The following is a 23,257-nucleotide window of genomic DNA, read 5'->3' on the forward strand; positions in this document are numbered from 1 at the left end:
CCATGCAGAATAGGACACTTCCATCACCACAGAACGTTCTGTCTGCAGTGGTTCATGCCTGTAATCCCAGCACTTTGGGCGGCTGACACAGGCAGATCACTTGAGGCCAAGAGTTCAAGACCAGCCTAGCCAACATGGCAAAACCCCATTTCTACACAAAAAATACAAAAATTAGACAGGGATGGCGGCATACACCCCGAGGCACAAGAATCGCTTGAATTGGGGAAACAGAGGTTGCAGTGAGCCAGGATCGCTCCACTGCATTCCTGCCTGGGCAAGAGAGCAAGACTTTGTCTCAAAAAAAAAGAAAGAAAGAAAGAAAAGAAAGAAAGAAAGAAAGAAAGAAAGAAAGAAAGAAAGAAAGAAGAAGAAGAAGAAGAAGAAGGGGAGGAAGAAGAAGAAGAAAAGAAAGAAGAAAGAAGAAAGGAAGAAGAAGGAGAAGGAGAAGGAGAAGGAGAAGGAGAAGGAGAAGGAGAAGAAGAAGAAGGAGAAGAAGAAGAAGAAAAGAAAGTTCTGTTGAATAGAACTATTACAATCTATTGGGCAGGGAACATGTCTTATTCATTCCTAGAACCTAGCTGTAACTATAGTGACTTTGTAAATTAGTGACTATTGGCAAACAGGCATATTTACACATGTTCTTTTTTTTTTTTTTCTTTTGAGACGTAGTTTCACTCTTGTTACCCAGGCTGGAGTACAACAGCATGGTCTTGGCTCACCGCAACCTCCGCCTCCTGGGTTCAGGCAATTCTCCTGCCTCAGCCTCCTGAGTAGCTGGGATTATAGGCACGCGCCACCATGCCCAGCTAATTTTTTTTTTTTTTTTTTTTTTTTTTTTTTTTTTGTATTTTTAGTAGAGACGGGGTTTCAGCATGTTGACCAGGATGATCTCGATCTCTTGACCTTGTGATCCACCCGCCTCGGCCTCCCAAAGTGCTGGGATTACAGGCTTGAGCCACCGTGCCCGGCTTATTTACACATACTCTTTTGGCTAAATGAAAAGGAATTAATTATTTATTAGTATTGAAACCCACAAGAGAAAATATACACAATACATATAAAATACCTAACATGAAGGTTATCACATAGCAGGCAATAAAGGGTGCTTAATTAATTAACTGGTTAAAAAGACCTACTCCTTGCCTTATTCTGATAATTCATAATTCATATTGTGCCAGAAGATCATTAAAGAATTTTTTAAATCAGGTAGCACTTCATTACATATAATAAGATGACTGTTCCCATTAAAGAGATTTTATGTGAACGGATACCACTTTCTTTATATACATATTTTATTGCATTTTACGTTCTGAGGTACATGTGAAGAACATGCAGTATTGTTACATAGGTGCATACATGGCAATGTGGTTTTCTGCCTTCATCCCCATCACCTATATCTGGCATTTCTCCCCATGTTATCCCTCCCCAACTCCCCATCCCCTACTGTCCCTCCCCTAGATCACCCCCAACAGACCTCAGTTGTGATGGTCCCCTCCCTGTGTCCACGTGTTCTCATTGTTCAACACCCACCTATGAGTGAGAACATGCAGTGTTTGTCTGTTTTTGTGTCAGTTTAATGAGAATGATGGTTTCCAAGTTGATCCATGTCCCTACAAAGGACACGAACCCATCGTTTTTTAAGGCTGCAGAGTAGTCCATGGTGTGTATGTGCCACATTTTCCCTGTCCAGTCTATCATCGATGGGCATTTGGGTTGTTTCCAGGTCTTTGCTATTGTAAACTGTGCTGCAATGAACATTCGTGTGCATGTGTCCTTATAAGAGAATGACTTATAATCCTTTGGATATATACCCAGTAATAGGGTTGCTGGGTCAAATGGAATTTCTATTTCTAGGTCCTTGAGGAATCGCCACTCTGTCTTCCACAATGGTTGAACTGATTTACACTCCCACCAACAGTGTAAAAGTGTTCCTATTTCTCCACATCCTCTCCAGCATCTGTTGTCTCCAGATTTTTTAATGATCGCCATTCGAACTGGCATGAGATGGTATCTCAATGTAGTTTTGATTTGCATTTCTCTAATGACCAGTGAAGATGAGCATTTTTCATGTTTGTTGGCCTCATATATGTCTTCTTTTGAGAAGTGTCTGTTCATACCCTTCACCCACTTTTGAATGGGTTTGTTTGTTTTTTTCTTATAAATCTGTTTTAGTTCTTTGTAGATTCTGGATATTAGTCCTTTGTCAGATGAGTATATTGCAAAACTTTTTTCCCATTCTGTTGTGCTGGTTCACTCTGATAATTGTTTCTTTTGCTGTGCAGAAGCTCTGGAGTTTAATTCGATCCCATTTGACGATTTTGGCTTTTGTTGCCATTGGCTTTTGGTGTTTTGGTCATGAAGTCCTTGCCTATGCCTATGTCCTGAATGGTTTTGCCTAGATTTTCTTCTAGGGTTGTTATGGTGTTAGGTCTTATGTTTAAGTCTTTAATCCATCTGGAGTTAATTTTAGTGTAAGGTGTCAGAAAGGGGTCCAGTTTCTGCTTTCTGCACATGGCTAGCCAGTTTTCCCAACACCATTTATTAAACAGGGAATCCTTTCCCCATTGCTTGTTTTTGTCAGGTTTGTCAAAGATCAGATGGTTGTAGATGTGTGGTGTTGCCTCCGAGGCCTCTGTTCTGTTCCATTGGTCTATATGTCTGTTTTGGTACCAGTACCATGCTCTTTTGATTACTGCAGCCTTGTAGTATAGTTTGAAGTCAGGTAGCGTGATGCCTCCAACTTTGTTCTTTTTGCTTGGAACTGACTTGGCTACGTGGGCTCTCTTTTGGTTCCATATGAAGTTTAAGGTGGTTTTTTCCAGTTCTGTGAAGAAGGTCATTGGTAGCTTGATGAGGATAGTGTTGAACCTATAAATACCTTGGGCAGTATGGCCATTTTCACGATACTGATTCTTCCTAACCATGAATGTGTAATGTTTCTCTATCGGTTTGTGTCCTCTCTCATTTCATTGAGCAGTGGTTTGTAGTTCTCCTTGAAGAGGTCCTTTATGTTCTTTGTTAGTTGTATTCCTAAGTATTATATTCTCTTAGTAGCAGTTGTGAATGGCGGTTCGTTCTTGATTTGGCTCTCTTTAAGTCTGTTATTGGTGTATAGGAATGCTTGTGATTTTTGCATTGATTTTGTGGATACCACTTTTAAGGGGTGAATGGTCAGTTCAGTTTAGTAGTTTGGCTGTGTTTTATTTGCCTAGCTTTGTCAAGTCTACTGGCTCCTTCATCTTAGAACTAGAGTATATCCCTCTCGTGTGAGATGGTGCAAATCAGTTCTGCAAAGTGTCTTACATGCACAGACAAGGCCAGTGGCAGAGCCAACAAAATGTTTCTGCCAAGGCCACACCAGAGGTGCAAAATCACTCCTTTTGTGATTACTCCTTTCTTGCCAATGACTTCCCCAGCCTCTCTTTGTTCCTTCCCCATCCTGAACAGAGACTGTTAAGATATCCAATTACTAAACTGCCCCTGCTTCATGATGCCACCCAATCCAACGCTGATCCTCTCTTCCTAGTGCTTCTTTAGAATCATTCAGCATAAATCCAAACCTTACAAAAAGACCTTTATGCTTCTGAGATGTCCACAGTTCCCCTGCTGTGCTGTCTCCCTTGCTTCTCCAAGCGAATACACCTAACTACATCTACAGTAGCATTCCTGAGGTTTTTCTCTGTGACCAAACTTCATAACCTAGTCTATGATGGCATTCATTTCACTCCATAAAATTTCCCATAGCAGGAAGCAGCAAAATGTCTTTTGCTCATCTGATTTTTGATCAAGAGCTGCATTTCTGAATTCAGCCTTGAAAAGAGATAAAGTACTGATACATGCTCCTATATGGATGAACCTTGAAAACATCAGGCTAAGTGAAAGAAGCCAGACACAAAAGGCAACATACTATATAATTCTAACAAAAAGTCCAGAATAGGTGAACCCATAAAGACAGAAAACATTAGAGGTTGCCAAAGATTCGGGGAGGCAGGAATGAGAAGTGATTGCTAATGAGCACAGGGTTTCTTTTGGGGGTGATAAAAACGTTCTGGAATTAGATAGTCGTAATGGTTACACAATCTTGTGAATATATAAATAACACCAAACAGTACACTTTAAAGGGGTGAATTTTATGGCATGTGAATTATATCTCAATTTTTTAAAAACTAAGTTTCTGCCTTTGACTTAGAGTACAGTTTTTTTTTTTTTGTACAAGTGTCAAAGCCAGCTTTACCATCCTAAGACAGCATCAGACAGTGCATCAGGGCAGAACAGCCTCTTAAAGCAGCTCATTAGGCTACTTTGGACAGTTTCTTATTGATGCCACCAGCACCTAACAAGGCTTCCCATGTAAATTCTTCAACCTTGTTTTCATCCCTAATTTGTTTCCTCCTCATTCTGTTGTTTCCATTTTTTACAGAACTCATCATTTCTGTATCTTTTGAAATTTTACTATAAAACTGCCCCGGCAGATAATTTAACTCTTTAAATCTTGTTCTATACTTAAAACCAATGTAGAAACATAGTTTCCTTGTCCACTGAAAATAACATCCAAGCCTATCCTGTATCCTCTACAGTTTACATTATACAAATATTCAGAGTAAACTATGTAGATGAGTAATTCTTTACAGTGTGGTTTTTGTTATTCTCAACAAATCTTTTGGCCTTTTGGTGTCATTATGTAGGGATACCTGCACATATGGCCAGGGTGGGGGTGGTTGTTTTCATGGCTTCTAGAAATTCCACAGTCCAGTTCTCTCTCTCTCTCTCTTTCTCTCTCTCTCTCTCTCTCTCTGTGTGTCTCTCTATTTTTTTTGAGATGGAGTTTTGCCCTTGTTGCCCAGGCTGGAGTATAGTGGTGCAATTTCTGCTCATTGCAATCTCCGCCTCCTGGATTCAAGTGATTCTCCCACCTCAGCCTCCCGAGTAGTTGGGATTACAGGTACCTACCACCATACCCAGCTAATTTTTTGTATTGTTAGTAGAGGTGGGGTTTCACCATGTTGGCCAGGCTTGTCTCAAACTCCTGACCTCAGGTGATCCACCTGCCTCGGCCTCCCAAAGTGCTGAGAGCCACACTACAGGTGTGAGCCACTGTGCCCAGCCTCCATTCCTCTTTCTTTAAGGTTTTAGTCCCCAGTAAAATGCATGAATTCAACCTTATAAGGGAAGCCTTGGGGAATCACCTTCTTTACAATATTGTGTGAGATTGGCACTGATTCATGATTTCAGAATGCATTTTAATACATAGCCATTGCATTCACAGTATTTTTGAATAACACTGGCTCTTCATCTCCTCCCTCTTTTAATAGTATAAAGGAATAAAAAAGAGTAAACATGACACAGGCTGCCTCTTTATTCACTCAGCAAACCAAGTACTGAACTAAGTATTGAGAATATAAAAGAGAAAAAGCACTTATTCTGCAGTGGTGAAGCAGACATATGCGCTCAACATGGAAATGCCCCACATGTCTCCAACATGAAGGGTGGATAGTGAGTAAAGGGAAGATAGTGAGTCAGGGAAGGCTTCACCAAACAGGTAACCCTAGAGCTCAACTGAGCCAGGCTTTCATCAGGCAAACAGGTTTGGGTAGAGTCAGGGAGGGACAGCACTCCAGGTGAGCAAAGAAATGGTGTGTACAAAGTTGCTGAGATGTGAGAATGCTTGGGTTTCAGGAACAATGGGGTCAGGCTCTCTGTATAGCTAGGGTACAGCCTGGGGGGAGTGGGAGAGGAGGTGAAACAGGGCCAGATTGTAATGTGTGATCACCTGGCTGAAGAATATGATAGAATATTGGCCTAGAAATTCATTTTTAGTTGATGACATCAGTTGAATAAACATAGAACTGGGTTTAGAGAACAAACTGCTTGGCTCGACAAACATTTTATAGGACAAATGTTGCTCATTATATAGCATTTTCAAAAGGGGAAGTCTCATTATATAAACAACAGCTACTAATGTCAGCTCACAGGTCTGCTAAGTGTTACATCCCTTGACTCTACAGTAAAGTTCACCATAAACTTGAGATTTCCTTTCTTTTCTTTCTTTTTTTTTTTTTTTTTTTGAGGCAGAGTCTTGCTCTGTTGCTTGCCCAGGCTGGAGTGCAGTGGTGCCATCTCGGCTGACTGCAACCTCCGACTCACAGGTTTAAGCATTTCTCCTGCCTCAGCTTCCCAAGTAGCTAGGATTACAGGCACATGCCACCACATCCAGTATGTTTCGTATGTTTTAAGTAGAGATGAGGTTTTGCCATGTTGGCCAGGCTGGTCTCAAACTCCTGACCTCAGGTGATTAAACTGCCTGAGCCTCCCAAAGTGCTGGGATTACAGGCATGAGCCACTGTGCCCAGCCGAGATGGTCTACCTTAAATGGACATTTTTGTTTTGGGGGAGAAAAACCAAAACTATGATTTGGAAAAGTGAAATGGAGCCCTCTGCCTAGTAGTTAAGGATTATATAAACATTTACATAAGCTGTATTTTTTTAGGGAATTTATATTATTGTGATTTCAAAATAAAAGTGATTTACATATAAAAAGATGACTCATCCACCTAATACGAAATACAGCAAGGCTGTCTAAAAATTAAAGGCTAAGAAACTTATTTTATCCTTCCTTAAAAGGAATATGGTACTACCATTAGCATGCATTGAAGCCCCTCACTCTCTTGTTTTGGCTACATCTAGAAGGTAATTAAAATGAACCATTCAGTAGTTGAATGAAAAAGTACAGTATAAAAGCTGGTATTCGCCGGGCGTGGTGGCTCATGCCTGTAATCCCAGCACTTTGGGAGGCCGAGGCGGGTGGATCACGAGGTCAAGAGATCGAGACCATCCTGGTCAACATGGTGAAACCCCGTCTCTACTAAAAATACAAAAAATTAGCTGGGCATGGTGGCGCGTGCCTGTAATCCCAGCTACTTAGGAGGTTGAGGCAGGAGAATTGCCTGAACTCAGGAGGCGGAGGTTGCAGTGAGCCGAGATTGTGCCATTGCACTCCAGCCTGGGTAACAAGAGCGAAACTCTGTCTCAAAAAAAAAAAAACAAAAAAAAAGCTGGTGTTCATGCTGTTATATTTTCCACAGAAGCACTCCAAGGTCAAAGCCCACTCTACCTTTCCCATCTCCCAGAAGCCAAGTAACAGCATAGCATTTGTCAGCAATCACAGAGACAAGGCAGTCATAAGTCATCGGTAAACTCCAGGAGTCTCATCTTTTACAGTCACTGCAGTCAGTGAGGTGCTGATTCTGAATAAAGCATCTCTGATAGAGCCCTTTTTGCATTTTCAACAAATACTATGTCTTGTCAACAAAAAACCTCCGTGTCCTCTTAATTCTGGAGGCAATTAGTACCAACCAAGAATGCACCCTGTTGTTATAGTAATGGCATATCACCATCAATATCACCCATGGACAAATATACAATTCTGATTTAATTGCCTAGATAACACAGAAAACAATCCAGATTATCACAGTGACTGTACTTTTATCATCCAAATAAACATGGGTTGTTTCCCTTTATATGCTAAATCAAGGGTGCAAAGTAAGATGGGATCACAAAATATACAAGACAGTTATTCAAGCCAGTATTGTTAAAATGGAAATTTACATTCTATCTAAATAGATACATATATCTTAAGGAAACGACTAAAAAGCCTTTTTTTTTTTTTTTTTTTTTTTTTTTGAGATGGTCTCACTGTGTCTCCCAGCCTGGAGTACAGTGGCATGATTATAGCTCACTGACTGCAGCCTCAAACTCCTGGGCTCAAGTAATCTTCCCAACTCAGCCTCCCAAGTAGTCAGTACTTTGGGTGCATGCCACCGCACCCAGCTAACAAAAAAAAATTTTTTTTGGAGAGAGGAGGTCTCTCTTTTTTTTTTTTGAGACGGAGTTTCGCTCTCGTTACCCAGGCTGGAGTGCAATGGCACGATCTCGGCTCACCGCAACCTCCGCCTCCTGGGTTCAGGCAATTCTCCTGCCTCAGCCTCCTGAGTAGCTGGGATTACAGGTACGCGCAACCATGCCCAGCTAATTTTTTGTATTTTTAGTAGAGACGGGGTTTCACCATGTTGACCAGGATGGTCTCGATCTCTTGACCTCGTGATCCACCCGCCTCGGCCTCACAAAGTGCTGAGATTACAGGCTTGAGCTACCGCGCCCAGCCTGAGGAGGTCTCTCTTACATTGCCCAGGATGGTCTCAAACTCCTGGGCTCAAGCAATCCTCCTGCCTCAGCCTCCCAAAGTATTGAGATTACAGCCATGAGCTACCACACCTGGCCTAAAAAGCATACTTTACTGAAGATCTCGCTGATAAATCTTTACCACTATAGTTCTAAGAAACAGAAGGAAAGAGAGGTGGCTGTTGTTTCCTTTCCGTAGGTCAGAGTTCCTTGAATGTACAGTCAGGTAGCTCAGGCTCTAATGAAGGGTATGATGCAGTCTTCATTTTCTTGTCCTCAGACACTGGGAGGGTGATCAAGAAAGGGAAAGAAAGCATGGTAGCATTGCAAGTTTTGTGCCACCTGTTTCAATTCCCTGCTTTTCGTAAACAGCATAACTTTCCACATATTCCCAGAATTTATCTCAAAATTAAACCTGCAAAAAATTCTTAGACTTACATAAAAGGTAAATAGTTATCTCAAAAATCTGTATGTATGCTTAGGGACAAACTAGAAAAACAATAATATCCAATTAATATAAAACGGGAGCCTTTTTATTTTTATTTACTGTTGAAAGAAATAGCTCTCTTCATATTTTTTGAACCTGAGCTCACCACCATTCATTAATTACTGGTGCTGACTGGTCAGCCCAGACAGCAGTCCTTGGTTCGAAAGCAGTAATCTGTCTGCAGCCCTGTAGTGGCACAAATGTGTTCACACCAGAAATGAGGGACAGTATAGTCCCCTGCACAGACAGACTCACATCTATTTCCCCCAGGTGAAAGAACAATTTCAGCTGTCGTGTTTTGTTTTTGTTTTTTGTTTTCTGGAAAATCGTCTTGTTCTTCCGGGGGGGAAAAAAGCTTTTGGGGCTATTTTTAGCTAACACAACCCAGAATGTCTTATGCATCACCCTCGCCACTAAAACAAAGAAAGAGGAAAAAAGCAATAATATTATATTGACTTTTAATAAGTTAAAAGATTTTTAGGCCGGGTGCGGTGGCTCATGCCTATAATAGCACTATCGGAGGCCGAGGCAGGCAGATCACGAGGTCAGGAGATCGAGACCATCCTGGCCAACATGGTGAAACCCCGTTTCTACCAAAAATACAAAAATTAGCTAGGCATGGTGGTGCACACACCTGTAGTCCCAGCTACTCAGGAGGCTGAGGCGTGAGAATTGCTTGAACCCAGGAGGTGGAGGTTGCAGCAAGCCAAGATCATGCCACTGCACTCGAGCCTGGCAACAGAGTGAGACTCCATCTCAAAAAATGAAAAAGAAAAACAGACAATTCTTCAATTCTTTCAAAAGAAGATACAGGTGACAGGGCTGACTACGAATGTGTGACAGGGCTGACAATGAATGTATGATAAAAGATAACGTCAAAATTTGGACCATTTATCAGGGAATATATATCTCAAATGACAATGAACATTGCACTTCATTTTAACAAAAGACCTCTCCTACTCCCCAAGGAATAATATTATTTGACATCTACAGAGTGCCAATAGTACAGTGGAATATGCAGTTCTTTAGAACAATTAGTATAAGTTCTTGGTGTAAGTCTTGGTGTGGGAAAAAATAGCATGTATGACTGACTAACATACTCTATCCTATTTCTTTTCTGTTTTTCAAAAAAAAAAAAAAGGCAAAAAAAATTCCCATATAATTGCTCTACTAGAGGGTTAGCTTATCTTGAAAGGCATGGCACTAACAGGACTCAAAGCAGGCTAGACAAAATACTTTATCATATATAAGGTAGACACAGGACCTTAAAAACCTAAGCATAGTTCAGAGAAACTACATGACTAGAAGTAGATTATCAAAGGTCCCTTACAGAGTGTTAAGATCTGGCCAGGTACAGTGGCTCACGCCTGTAATCCCAACACTTTAGGAGGCTGAGGTGGGAGGGCTGCTTGCATCAAGGAGTTCAAGACCAGCCCAGGCAACATAGTGAGACCCTGTCTCTAAAAATAAAATCAAAACCACAGGCCAGGCACAGAGGCTCATGTCTGCAATCCCAGCACTTTCGGAGGCCAAGGCAGGCAGATTACCTGAGGTCAAAAGTTCGAGACAGCCTGGCCACCATGGCAAAATCCCATCTCTACAAAAAATACAAAAATCAGCTGAGTAAAATGGCATGCACCTATAATCCCTCAGGAGGCTGAGGCATGAGAACTGCTTGAACCCAGAAGGTGGAGGTAGCAGTGAGCCAAGATTGTGCCACTGCACCCCAACTTGGGTGACAGAGCAGAGACACTCTATCTCCAGAAAAAAAAAAAAAAGAAAAATTAGCCAGGTGTGGTGGTATGTGCCTCGTAGTTCCAGCTACTCCAGAGGCTGAGGCAGGAGAATTGCTTGAACCTGGGAGGTCAAGGCTGCGGTGAGCTGTGAGCATACTACTGCACTCCAGCCTGGGTGACAGACTGAGACACTGTGTCAGAAAACAAAAACAAAACAAAACACACAAAGTGTTAATTAAGATCCACCTACCTTAGGTTAACCATCCTAGGCCTAGAGTTAAGATTGACCTGAGGATTAATCCACTTTACAGGGTTATATTGCTCCAGCCAAGCCAATAATCCTCAGAATTCATTGACTCCTAAAGCCATTCCATCTCTTCAATTCAAAGTCAAATCTCTAAAACTCAAAAAGCAGTTAGTGGGCTATTTGGTATTAAAGGATAGTGGTAACTCTCAAGTCTACTATCCAAATGCTAAGCAAGATTTGCCAAAATCACTTTATTTAGACACTCATTTCAGAACCTAGTTAATCTGGGTTGGGGCTGCATACATCACTCATCTGAAAGTCATGAGACCTTGGGGCAAGTTAGTCAACCTCTTGAAACCTACTTCCTCATCTGAAAAATGAGGTTAATCATACTACCATGGGATGTTGTGAAGATTAAGTGGGATTACATATGTAAAATGCCAGGAACCATATTTAGTATGAAAGAGAGGCTCAGTGAATACTTCTGCTGCTGCTCCATTTTTACTTCCACAGCCTCAGACTTCACCAGGTATTAATTTGTCTTTTGCCTGAAGTCTCATGACTTATTTTTTGAAAGGCTTATTGTGTTTCCTTTTCCTCCCTACAATCAATCTTACACATGAAAATTATTTCTACAGATGCCATTTCTATTTTATTATATCCTTCTCCTTCCTGTTAGAATCTTTTCACCTCACAGAATGAAGGCCAGCTAAATTTTTGGCCTCACCTCTTGGAAGACACAATCATCTCCTGTTAGCCCTGACTGTTCATTCTAGTCAAAGAGATTTCCTAATCAACTTCATGTACAGGTAATCCAAGCCCCAGCATAAGCTTGTCAGGATAGTTTACCCTCTAAACCACTGCTACTCAAAGTGTGGTCCTTGGACAAATACAGAGCCGCAATTTGACAGAGTTAACTTTATGTCTATTTAAACTAATATCGAAAATTTGGAAGTTGTATCTTGTATGTCTTTTAAAATTTTATTTTTCTAGTTATTTATGTTTACTGCATTTTACAAAATTATAGTCCTATTCCAAGTTCAAAAGAAAATAAACTGGTCTTCATCACAGACCATTTGAGAAACACTGCTCTAACATACTGTCCTGCTCTATTAAATACTATCTATTAAAACGGGTGAGTTCAGGTAATCTGAACACTGATGGCAATACTAAACTGTAGAGAACCCACTCTATCCCAGAAGCAAGTATAGTTACCTATTTACATACATGTGTTAGCTGTAATTTTTCCCACTGGAATTTTGCTAGGTAACTACATGGCATTAAATTCAATATAGTGTTACTCCATTTTGGGCCCCTTCCAAGCACTTTTCAGGTTTTTATTTAGTATTTTAATAAGACGCTTTAGATAGAAATTAACTTCAGACAAAAATATTTAAATAAGTGCTCCTTATGAACCATGAGGAACATTATGAGGAGGTTCTGGTTGATTTGTTCTTTGTTGATCTGTACTGATGTGTCAGTAGTGTAGCTTCAACAACTTCATCTCCTTGTCTGTAAGAGGATGTTAACAGTAACTTCTACATACATGAACCAGTGCCCTCATTACAGAGCCAGGTACAGTAAGCTTCTGTCAGAGGTTCTTGATGAGCTAACCCTAGATAAGAGCATAAAAACTGCCACCTTCTGAAGTGGGGGTAGCTGGCCAAGTTCCTTTCATCTTGAGCAAGAAGATAATTTCACAAAATATTTAAACACTCACTTTGTAAAAAATGATTGTACTAGGAAGTAAAGGTAGACAACCTTTAACAACAGACAGTGCTGAGGGCTACCCTAGTAGGAAAATAATACAAGTATACAAGTAACTGCTATGCAAGTGGCGTCTAGTAGGTACTAGTAGGTACTTATATAAACCTCTGCTTATATAAAAGGTCAAAGAAGATAATCTGAAATCTGGTTGGGAGGATCTGAACAGGTTTTGTGGAATAGAGTGCATTTGACAGAAACAAAGAGAATGGATAAAACAACAGCAGCTGATAGTATTACACGGAGAATAAAGAAATGAGCACGAGATTAGTCACACACACACACACACACACACAAACAAACTTATTAGTTTATTGCCCATAAATATCCACCTCAAAATCTGGGGCTATTATACCAGAAACTATTAGATTATTTGTTAAGATACTGCTAAGGAAATCAATTCCCTCACCAGTGGATTGTATTGTATTTTGTGGTTATTAACTCAAAAAGTAAATGTAAAAGAAAAAATTGCTTTCAAAGAAAAGGTGAATGTAAGAAAAAAAATGTCCAAAGTTAGAAAAAGACAGTTTACTAAGAAATTTCCAGTTTGTATTTATAATATAATATTACATTACCATTATAATATTAACAAGGTTCTTCTGTTATAAACTATTAACATCAACTTCTTTAGGTTGACCAGAGGTGCAGAAGCTGAAAGCTATGTTTGAGAATGAGAGGTGACAAGCCAGAACAGAGTGAAAAGTGGCAAGCTAGAAATATTTCTGTGGCTAAGTTAAGTATCACCTAGGAATTCTCAGATACTTAGGGAGGTACCTGGACTGGGCACAGACTTAGCTGGGTGTTAAAGGGAGGAGACTCTCCCTAAAGGCTACAGAACGTGTGGGCATTCGGATCACAATAAAACAAAACTACACACATAATCCCCTCTATCTGACATTTCATCTTGGCAGGCTCTCCCAGATTCTCTTTTGTCTATTAGCTCCCCATTGGCTGCCAGTTATAAGCATCCCAGTCAAGAAAAACTACCAACACGGAGAAACAGAATTTCTTAAGGATTTTATAAAATATATCCCCAACAGGCTGGGAATGGTGGCTCATGCCTGTAATCCCAGCACTTTGGGAGGCCCAGGCAGGCAAATCATGAGGTCAGGAGATCGAGACCATCCTGGCCAACATGGTGAAACCCCGTCTCTACTAAAACTACAAAAATTAGCTGAGTGTAGTGGTGTGTACCTCTAGTCCCAGCTACTCAGGAGGCTGAGGCAGAATTGCTTGAACCAGGGAGTCGGAAGTTGCAGTGAGCCAAGATAGTGCCACTGCACTCCAGCCTGGGCGACGGAGACTCCATCTCAAAAAAAAAAAAAGTATCCCCAACAGCTTAGAAATTATACTTTTTGGCCAGGTGCGGTGGCTCACACCCATAATCCCAGTGGATCATGAGGTCAAGAGATTGAGACCATCTTGGCCAACATGATGAAACCCTGTCTCTACTAAAAACACAAAAATTAGCTGGGCGTGGTGACACGCACGTGCAGTCCCAGCTACTCGAGAGGCTGAGGCAAAAGAATTGCTTAAACCTGGGAGGTAGAGGTTGCAGTGAGCCAAGATCATGCCACTGCACTCCAGCCTGGAAACAGAGTAAGACTCTGTCTCAAAATAAAAATGAAAATAAAAATAAAAAGAAGAAAGAAGAGCCGGGCGCAGTGGCTCAAGCCTGTAATCCCAGCACTTTGGGAGGCTGAGGCGGGTGGATCACGAGGTCAAGAGATCGAGACCATCCTGGTCAACATGGTGAAACCCCGTCTCTACTAAATATACAAAAAAATTAGCTGGGCATGGCGGCGCATGCCTGTAATCCCAGCTACTCAGGAGGCTGAGGCAGGAGAATTGCCTGAACCCAGGAGGCGGAGGTTGCGGTGAGCCGAGATCGCGCCATTGCACTCCAGCCTGGGTAACAAGACCGAAACTCCGTCTCAAAAAAAAAAAGAAGAAAGAAAAGAAAAGAAAAAGAAAAAATAAGAAATTATACTTTTTCAATTACGGTTTTCTTAGTGAAAAATATCCTTTTTGCCACACAGCTCAAAGATTCCTGTTATTTTTCTATGTTTTATGATACAAACATCTGTCAACATAGTTGTAAGCATATGAGTTTTTAAGAATGCAATAAATGCAGGTTTTCTTGGCATCCAGGTCATATCTGGGAGAGTAGTCCAAAATGAGACCAATGCAGGAAGAATTTGGAAAGTCTGTCTAGATACAAAGATCTCTGGGAATATAACTGTTGTTATTACTTATGGATAACATAATCTCACTCTGTTGTCCAGGCTGAAGAGCAGTTGTGCCATCTTGGCTCACTGCAACCTCCACCTCCTGGGTTCAAGTAATTCTCATGTCTCAGCCTCCGAAGTACCTGGGATTATAGGCATGCACCACACACCTGGCTAATTTTTTTGTATTTTTAGTAGAGTCAGGGTTTCGCCATGTTGGCCAGGCTGGTCTCAAACTTCTGGCCTCAAGTGATCCACCAGCCTTGGCCTCCCAAAGTGCTGGGATTACAGGCATAAGCCACGATGCCTGGTTCTGTCATTTAATCTTCACAGCATCTTTATGACGTAGGTCATACTTATTACCCATTTTATAAATAAAGGACACTGAGGCAGAAAAAAAACACAATTGCTCACATTTAGATGAACAGATTTTCTCATTTTCTTTAAGTACTAAGGCCAAGGATAGTTCTGTCTTCTGGGAAAAGAGCAAAAAGGGCAAAGTCACAAGGACCATTTTGGCACCCAGAACAACTGCACAAAAGGCCTTTCAGATCTACAAAGTCAGTACAATTCCTATCCAAATCCAAACTGGCTTTTTAGCAGAAATTGACGTGCTCATCCTAAAATTCATATAGAAGTGCAAGAGACCAAAAACAACCAAAACAATTTTCAAAAAGAGGAACAGGCAGGGTGCAGTGGCTCATGCCTGTAATCCCAGCACTTTGGGAGGCCAAGGCAGGTGGATCACAAGGTCAAGAGTTCGAGACCAGCTTGGCCAATATGGTGAAACTCTGTCTGTACTAAAAATACAAAAAAATTACCCAAGTGTGGTGACATGTGCCTGTAATTCCAGCTATTCAGGAGGCTGAGGCAGAAGAATTGCTTGAACCTGGAAGGTGGAGGTTGCAATGAACCAAGATTGTGCCACTGCACTACAGCTTGGCCGATAGAGTGAGGCTCCCTCTAAAAAAATAAAAAAATAAAAAATAAAAAGCCAGGTGCAGTGGCTCACACCTGCAATCCCAGCATTTTGGGAGGCCAAGGTGGGCAGATCACCTGAGGTCAGGAGTTTGAGACCAGCCTGACCAACATGAAGAAACCCCGTCTCTACCAAAAATAAAAATTAGCCGGGCATGGTAGTGCACGCCTGTAATCCCAGGTACTTGGGAGGCTGAGACAGGAAAATAGCTTGAATCCGGAAGGTGGAGGTTCCAGTGAGCCAAGATCGCGCCATTGCACTCCAGCCTGGGCAACAAGAGCGAAACTCCGTCTCAAAAAAAGAAAAGAAAACAAAAGAAAAAACAACAAAGTTGGAGAACTCATACATCCAATTTCAAAACTTAATCCAACACTACAGTAATTAAAACTGTGTGTTGCTGGCATTAAAAAGAGACATATAGATCAACAGAATGCAAGTTAGAGTCAAGAAAAAAATGACTTATCTTTACGGTTGAGCAATTTTTTTCCTTTCCTTTTTTTTTTTTTTTTTTTTGACAGGGTCTTGCTCTGTTACTCTGGCTACATTGCAGTGACTACAGCAACTGCAGCCTTGATCTCCCAATCTCAAGTGATCTTCCTGCCTCAGCCTCCTGAGTAGCTAAGACTACAGGTACATGCCACCATATTTGGCTAATATTTTTTATTATTTTTTGTAGAGATAAGGTGCCAGGGCCAGTCTCGAAATCCTAAGCTCAAGCATCCTCCACCTCAGCCTCCCAAAGTGCTGGCTTGAGCCACTAAGCCCAGTCACCAATTGATTTTTGATGAGGATGCCAAGATATTCAATAGGGAAAGGGTAGTTTTTTCAACAAATGGCAATAAAACAACTAGATCTCCACATGTAAAAGAATGAAATTAGATCCCTACCTTACATTCTACATAAAATTTAACTCAAAATGAATCCTAGACCTAAATGTAAGCTGAAACTATAAAACTTTTAGAAAAAAACGTAGGTGTAACTCTCCATGACCTTGGATTAGGCAGTGGTTTCTTAGACACAAACCCCAAAATATGTGACAAAATAAAAAGATAAACTGAACACCATCAAAATTAAAAACTTTTGTGCTTCAAGGATACCATCAAGAAAACAAACAGAATATTTACAAAATAAAAGTCACAAAAAATGAAGAAAAAAGAGAAAATGAATACACAAGCCATAGAATGAGACAAAACATTCATAGCCATCTATATGATAAATGCTTTGTATCTAGAATATGTAAAGAATTCTTATAACTCAACAATAAAAAAGCAAATATGATCAAAAGCTGGACAAACGATTTAAACAGGTATTTCTTCAAAAAAGACATACAAATAGCCAATATGCATATGAAAAGGTGCTCAATATTATTAGCCATTAGAAAAATGCAAATCAAACCCACAATGGAATACTACCTCATACCCAATGGGATGGCTAAAAGAAAAAAAAAAAAACACATTAGCTAGTGTTGGTGAGGATGTGGTGAGAGAAACAACCCTCACGCCTTGCAAATGGGAACAAACTTGTGCAGCCACTTTGAAAAACAGTTTGGCAGTTTCCTTAAAATGTTAAACATAGAGTTAACATATGACCCAGCAAATCCAGGACTAGGTATGTGCCCAAGAGAAATGAAGACATACAGCCATATAAAAATTTGTACACAGTGTTCACCGGAGCAGCAAGCACTATTTATTATAGCCCCAAAAAGTGGAAACAGCCCAAATGTCTATTCATTCAACTGATGAATGAATAGACAAAATGTGGTATAATCATGCAATGAAATAGCATTTGGCAATAAAAAGAAATGAAGTATTAGTACATGGATAAACCCTGAAAACTAACGTTCAGTAAAAAAAAATTCAGTCACAAAAGCCCCCAAATTATATAAGTCCATTTTTATGCAATTTCTAGAATAGGCATATCTATATGGAGAGATACATCAGTGATTCTCTAGGACTGGGGGATTTGGAGAGTAATGAAGATAACTGCTAATGGGTACAGGTTTCTTTTGGAAGGTGATAAAAACATTCTAAAATTAATTATGATCATGGTTGTGCAACTCTGTAAATATATTAAAAACCACTGGATTGTAAATTTTAAATGGGTGCATTTTATGTGAATTATAGCTCCACAGAGCTTTTTTTATATTTAAACCGACCCTTGAATCAACTGGGGGATGAAGTAGGGGTGTGTGACAGGCTGACAGGTACCACACACACGAAGAGGGTGGCAGGGACAAAGCATTTTCTGCCGTTGACATTGAGCTTCTTGGCTGCCCAGGTACTGAAAAGGGGTGAGAAGGAGGAACATTTGCAAAGGAGGAAATCTACTTTAAGTCTTTAAAACTTTAAAAATTAAGGTTTTTTGTTTTTGTTTTGTTTTGTTTTGTTTTGTTTTGTTTTTTTTGAGATGGAGTTTCACTCTTATCGCCCAGGCTGGAGTGAGGTACAATGGCACAATCTCAGCTCACTGCAACCTCCACCTCCTGGGTTCAAGCGATTCTCCTGTCTCAGCCTCCCAAGTAGCTGGGGTTACAGGCGCCCGCCACCATGCCCAATTTTTGTATTTTTAGTAGAGACAGGGTTTCACCATATTGGCCAGGCTGGTCTTGAACTCCTGACTTCAGTTGATCCACCCACCTAGGCCTCCCAAAGTGCTGGGACTACAGGTGTGAGCCCCCACACCCAACCTAGAAGAGCAAAATTCTCAGACTCCTTGACTCCAGTGACTTGAGTACGCTGCTCATGTTAAATGGTGAGGTGTTTTCTAGATACTGGGAACTCCCAGAGCCTTCTCCAGAATGCCCAGTCACTTCCCTACTTGGCCAAGTAGTGATCTATTAATGTTAAATTAGAAGTTTTCAAACTTTGTTTTTGGTTTAAAGAAAGCCTCTCAGCTTGTAGCCAGTAAAGTGCAGCTGCAAATCAATGATGAGATACCCCAACACACATAATTATTTAGGATAAACAGGCATTAGAAACCTCAGGCTTCCCAACCTAAAGTGGGTTTGTCACCTCTCCATTTGGGAATTTTAAGTAAAGCAAAAGCACTGTGATGTTGCTGCTGCCTTTCAGCAAAATAATATCTAGGATTTTTTTTCTACAAAATTCCTGCCTTTCTTCACTCCTCTGAATCACTGTATCTGATAAAAACTATGTTCAGCAAAATATCAGAAGCCATAATGTAGAACCACTTAACAGATATTAGCAACAAATAACTGATAGGTTCCCTATGCATGGAATTTCTGAGGTTCCTTAAAATGGAATTATGTCAAAGCCAGTTTGTTTTGCTCTGAAGTTATTCATGTTTAGCTTTAAGAGCAATGGAGACTTTCTAGGAATTTATTCTAAGTAAAAGATCCAAAAAAGAGGAAAAGACTAAATGCATAAAATTATGCATTACATCACTTTTGGCAGTAGAAATTTTGAAACAGCAAAAATGCATAGAAAAATAGGTAATTAGGCTGGGCGTGGTGGCTTACGCCTGACATCTCAGGCCTTTGGAAGACCGAGGCAGGTGGATCACAAGGTCAAGAGATCAAGACCATACTGGCCAACATGGTGAAACCCCATCTCTACTAAAAATACAAAAATTAGCTGGGTGTGGTGCATGTCTGTAGTCCCAGCTACTCGGGTGGCTGAGGCAGGAGAATCACTTGAGCCCAGGAGGTGGAGGCTGCAGTGAGCCAAGATCCCATCACTGCACTCTACTCTGGCAGAGCAAGACTCTGCCTCAAAAAAAAAAAAAAAAAAAAAAAGGCCAGGCGTGGTGGGATGCCTGTAATCTCAGCCAAGGCGGATGGATCACAAGGTCAGGAGTTGAAGACCAGCTTGGCCATTAAGGTGAAACCCCGTCTCTACTAAAAATACAAAAATTAGCTGGTGTGGTGGCACATGCCTGTAGTTCCAGCTACTTGGGAGGCTGAGGCAGGAGAATCATTTGAACCTGGGAGGTGGAGGTTGCAGTGAGCCGAGATGGCGCCACTGCACTCCAACCTGGGTGACAGAGTAAGACTTCATCTCAAAAATAAAAGAAAGAAAAGAAAAGAAAAACAGGTAATAATATATAATACATGTACCTTATGAAGTACTATGTATTAGGTTGCCATTAAAAGTAATGGCAAAAACCATAATTACTTTTACAACAACCCAATAACTGTCAATAATGACTATGTAACATATGGAAAAATGGTTAGGATGCTGTTTTATAATCACAATGTTAAATTTTATACAATAATTATAACTATGCATCAATATGTAAGCATATAAACAAAAATGAAAAGAGGTAAGCAAAAGTGTATTATGAAAGTAGTTTCATATATTTTGTAAAATGAAGGGAAAAGAGTTGGGGAGAAAAACAGTGTGTTAATTAAACGCCATTTTTATAGACCTAAATTTAATTTGTCAACATGAACGGTATTAATCGTAATTTTTTACTTTTTTTTTTAATTAAAAATAATTTTTAATAATGCCTACAGCACCCGGTATTCCCAGGTGGTCGCCCATCCAAGTACTAACCAGGCCTGACCCTGCTTAGCTTCTAAAATGAGACGAGATTGGGTGTGTTCAGGATGATATGGCTGTATACATAATTTTTTTTTTTAGGAGATAGGGTCTTGCTCTGTTGCCCAGGTTGGAGTGAAGTGGCTCAGTCATAGCTCACTGCAGCCCTGAACTCCTGGGCTCAAGAGATCCTCCTGACTCAGCCTCCTGAACAGCTGGGACTACAGGCACATGCCACCACCACTGGCTTTTTTTTTCTTTTAATTTTTTGTAAAAGTGGGGCGTCACTAAGTCACTCAGGCTGGTCTCAAACTCCTGGGCTCAAGTGATCCTCCTGCCTTGGCCTCCCAAAGTGCTGAGATTACAGGCATGAGCTGCTGTACCTGGCCACACAATAAATTTAAAAGTGAATAAATATTTATAATGTATATGGTACAATATAATTATTTGAGTTTTCTTTGGCTAGTTGGTGGAAATTTTCTAAAACTACTTTATTTAATCATAACTTACATATCATAAAACAGACCCATTGTAGGTATATATTTCAAAAGTTTTCCACAAATTTGTTATTACACAACCATTACCACAATCCATTTTGAAGACATCACCTCAAAAATATTTCTCATGCCTGTTCGTAGCCAATTCTCACCTGCTTTCTCTCTATATATACACAATTGTATTTTTGAGACACACAAAAATGAAAATAAATTACATTATGTATTCATACAGAAAAGTCAGAATGGACATGTACCAAAATTTTAGGCAAGGGTGTGTTTGTAGAAAATATTAATGCATTCAATTTTTGAAAAATATTTTTCTGAAGTTTTTAGCCAATTAGCTTCTATTACCTACAGTTTTGAAAACTTTCCCTTTAATAAAAAGATACATGAGTATTCCACATACACATGGCAGATTGTACAAATTCATGTATTTTCTCTTACTACCAAAAGCCAGCTAAAAGTATAGTAAAGAGGTTTTCAGAAGGACAAAAGAGGACAGAAGTAAATGAAACAACAGCAACATTTATAAACTTGAAATCAGGTGGACAGGCAATAACTGACCTTGGAGAAATGAGAAATTGAATCTCAACTCAGCAATGAGGGAAGCTTAAACAACTAGTTTTACACAATAAACCACACCATCTCCTCAACTTTGTCTCCATACCTGGAACCACACCAGGTTAGGTTCCAGGTATGGAGACAAAGGTGAGGTTAGAAACAGAATTAAAAAATCAATTGATTTCAAAAAATCAATTCGATCCCGAGATACCTTCTTCACTTCCAAGCAGGCAACAATACCTCCCCTATTCTACAGAAAGCTGAACAGGCAGAGTTGAGGGTGGAGGTGCCATTATGCAAAAAGGGGGATTAGGTGAACATTGTATATACTTAAAGCTGAGTCCACCCACCTCCAGACCTCTTTTCCAACTCATCTCCCAGAAAGATAGTAACTAGTCCTACACCATCATGACAGGAGGCTAGGCTTTTCTCTGTAGAATCTAACCAGTCCAAGGGGAAATGCTTAACATACTGACAGTAGGCATTTTAGTGAAATGGCCCATGGGTGGTGAGACACCATGGCATTACAGCTTCTTACAAGCTTTATAGGACACTGCTCTTAAATAACAGCAGGTAACCAGAATTATTAGACAACTGAGAAACATCTCAGACATAGAAAATAGAGACCGAAACAAGCAAACAAAAAGTAACCTGGAGAAAACAGACTCTGAAAGGAGAAAAAAAGTGTTTAAACACTTATTTTATTAAGTGATGGAAAAGAAGATAATACATGCATTAAGCAATAACAAGTAGATATAAATACATATACTTTACCCACAAGTTGAAACCTTATATCTATACAAATAAACCTGCACACAAGTGTTTTTAGCAGCTTTATTTATAATTGCCCAAACCAGAGGCAACCAAGATGTCCTTCAATAGGTGAATAGGTAAACTGTGGTACATCCACACCATGGAATATTATCAGTAAATAAAAGAAAGTATTAAGCCACAAAAAGACATGGTAGAACCTTAAATGCATATTGCTGAGTGAAGGAAGCCAATCTGAAAAGCCTGCCTACTATATGATTCCAACAATATGACATTCTGGAACAAGCAAGCCTAGAGTGGCGTGGTTGTCCAGGACTTACTGGGAGAAAGGAATGCATTGGTGGAGCACAAAGGATTTATAGCACAATGGTAGAACGCAATCAAACTATTCAGCATATGATAATATTAATAGATGAAACCACATATTTGTCGAAACCTATACAATGTACCACATAAAGAGTGAACCCTAATATAAACAATGAACCTTAGTTAATAATAACGTGTAAATGTTCATTCATCAATTGTAACAAAAGTACTACAGTAATGCAAAATACTAATAATAGGGGAAACTGGAAGAGGGGTTCAAAAGGATATATATGGTAGCCTCTGTACTTCCGGCTACATTTTTCTGTAAACCTAACACTGCTCTAAAATAGAGTCTAGAAACCAAAAACAAAACAAAAAACAACAATAAAGTACTGTTTTTTAAAAACCTGCTAAATCAGGTCAGTCACAGGTGGCATGCACCTGTAGTCCCAGCTACTCTCAAGGCTCAGGTGGGAGGATTGCTTGAGACCAGGAGTTTGTATGGGGTGTGATGATCATGCCTGTGAATAACCACTGCACTCCAGCCTGGGCAACACAGCAAGACCCCACCTCTTAAAGTGAACACAGCGAGAGCCCACTTCTTGAAGAAAAAAATTTAAAACCTGCTAGATTTGCAGTGAGATTGGTACTTTATTTTATTTTATTAAAGATGGGGTTTCACCATGATGGCCAGGCTGGTCTTGAACTCCTGACCTCAGGTGATCCACCCACCTCGGTCTCCCGAAGTGTTAGGATTACAGGCATGATCCACCGCGCCTGGCAGAGACTGGTACTTTTACATTCTGGGGGAATTAAAAATTGGAAGAATCTTTTGGAAAATTATTAAGCTATTATATATCTAAAAATATAACTTTCAACTGAACTATTTTACTTTTGGAAATCTACCCTAAGGAAAAAGTACAAAGTATACTGGGCAAGTTGGATCCATAAGTACAGAGTAAAAATTGGATCTCATTTAAAGTATCCAGTAAATGATAAAAGAC

At 40.1% G+C, this 23,257-nt stretch overlaps 1 protein-coding gene and 1 pseudogene across 4 annotated transcripts in view; both read right to left on the reverse strand.

Moving 5' to 3' along the window:
- The window catches only part of GREB1L (GREB1 like retinoic acid receptor coactivator), a 316,336-nt gene that overhangs the window by 248,930 nt on the left and 44,149 nt on the right, over positions 1-23,257 (reverse strand). The window lies entirely within an intron of this gene.
- Positions 20,085-20,203, reverse strand: LOC120361780 (5S ribosomal RNA; annotated as a pseudogene).

Source organism: Saimiri boliviensis, chromosome 13 (assembly GCF_048565385.1).
Source record: "Saimiri boliviensis isolate mSaiBol1 chromosome 13, mSaiBol1.pri, whole genome shotgun sequence".
Classification (NCBI taxonomy): Eukaryota; Metazoa; Chordata; class Mammalia; order Primates; family Cebidae; genus Saimiri; species Saimiri boliviensis.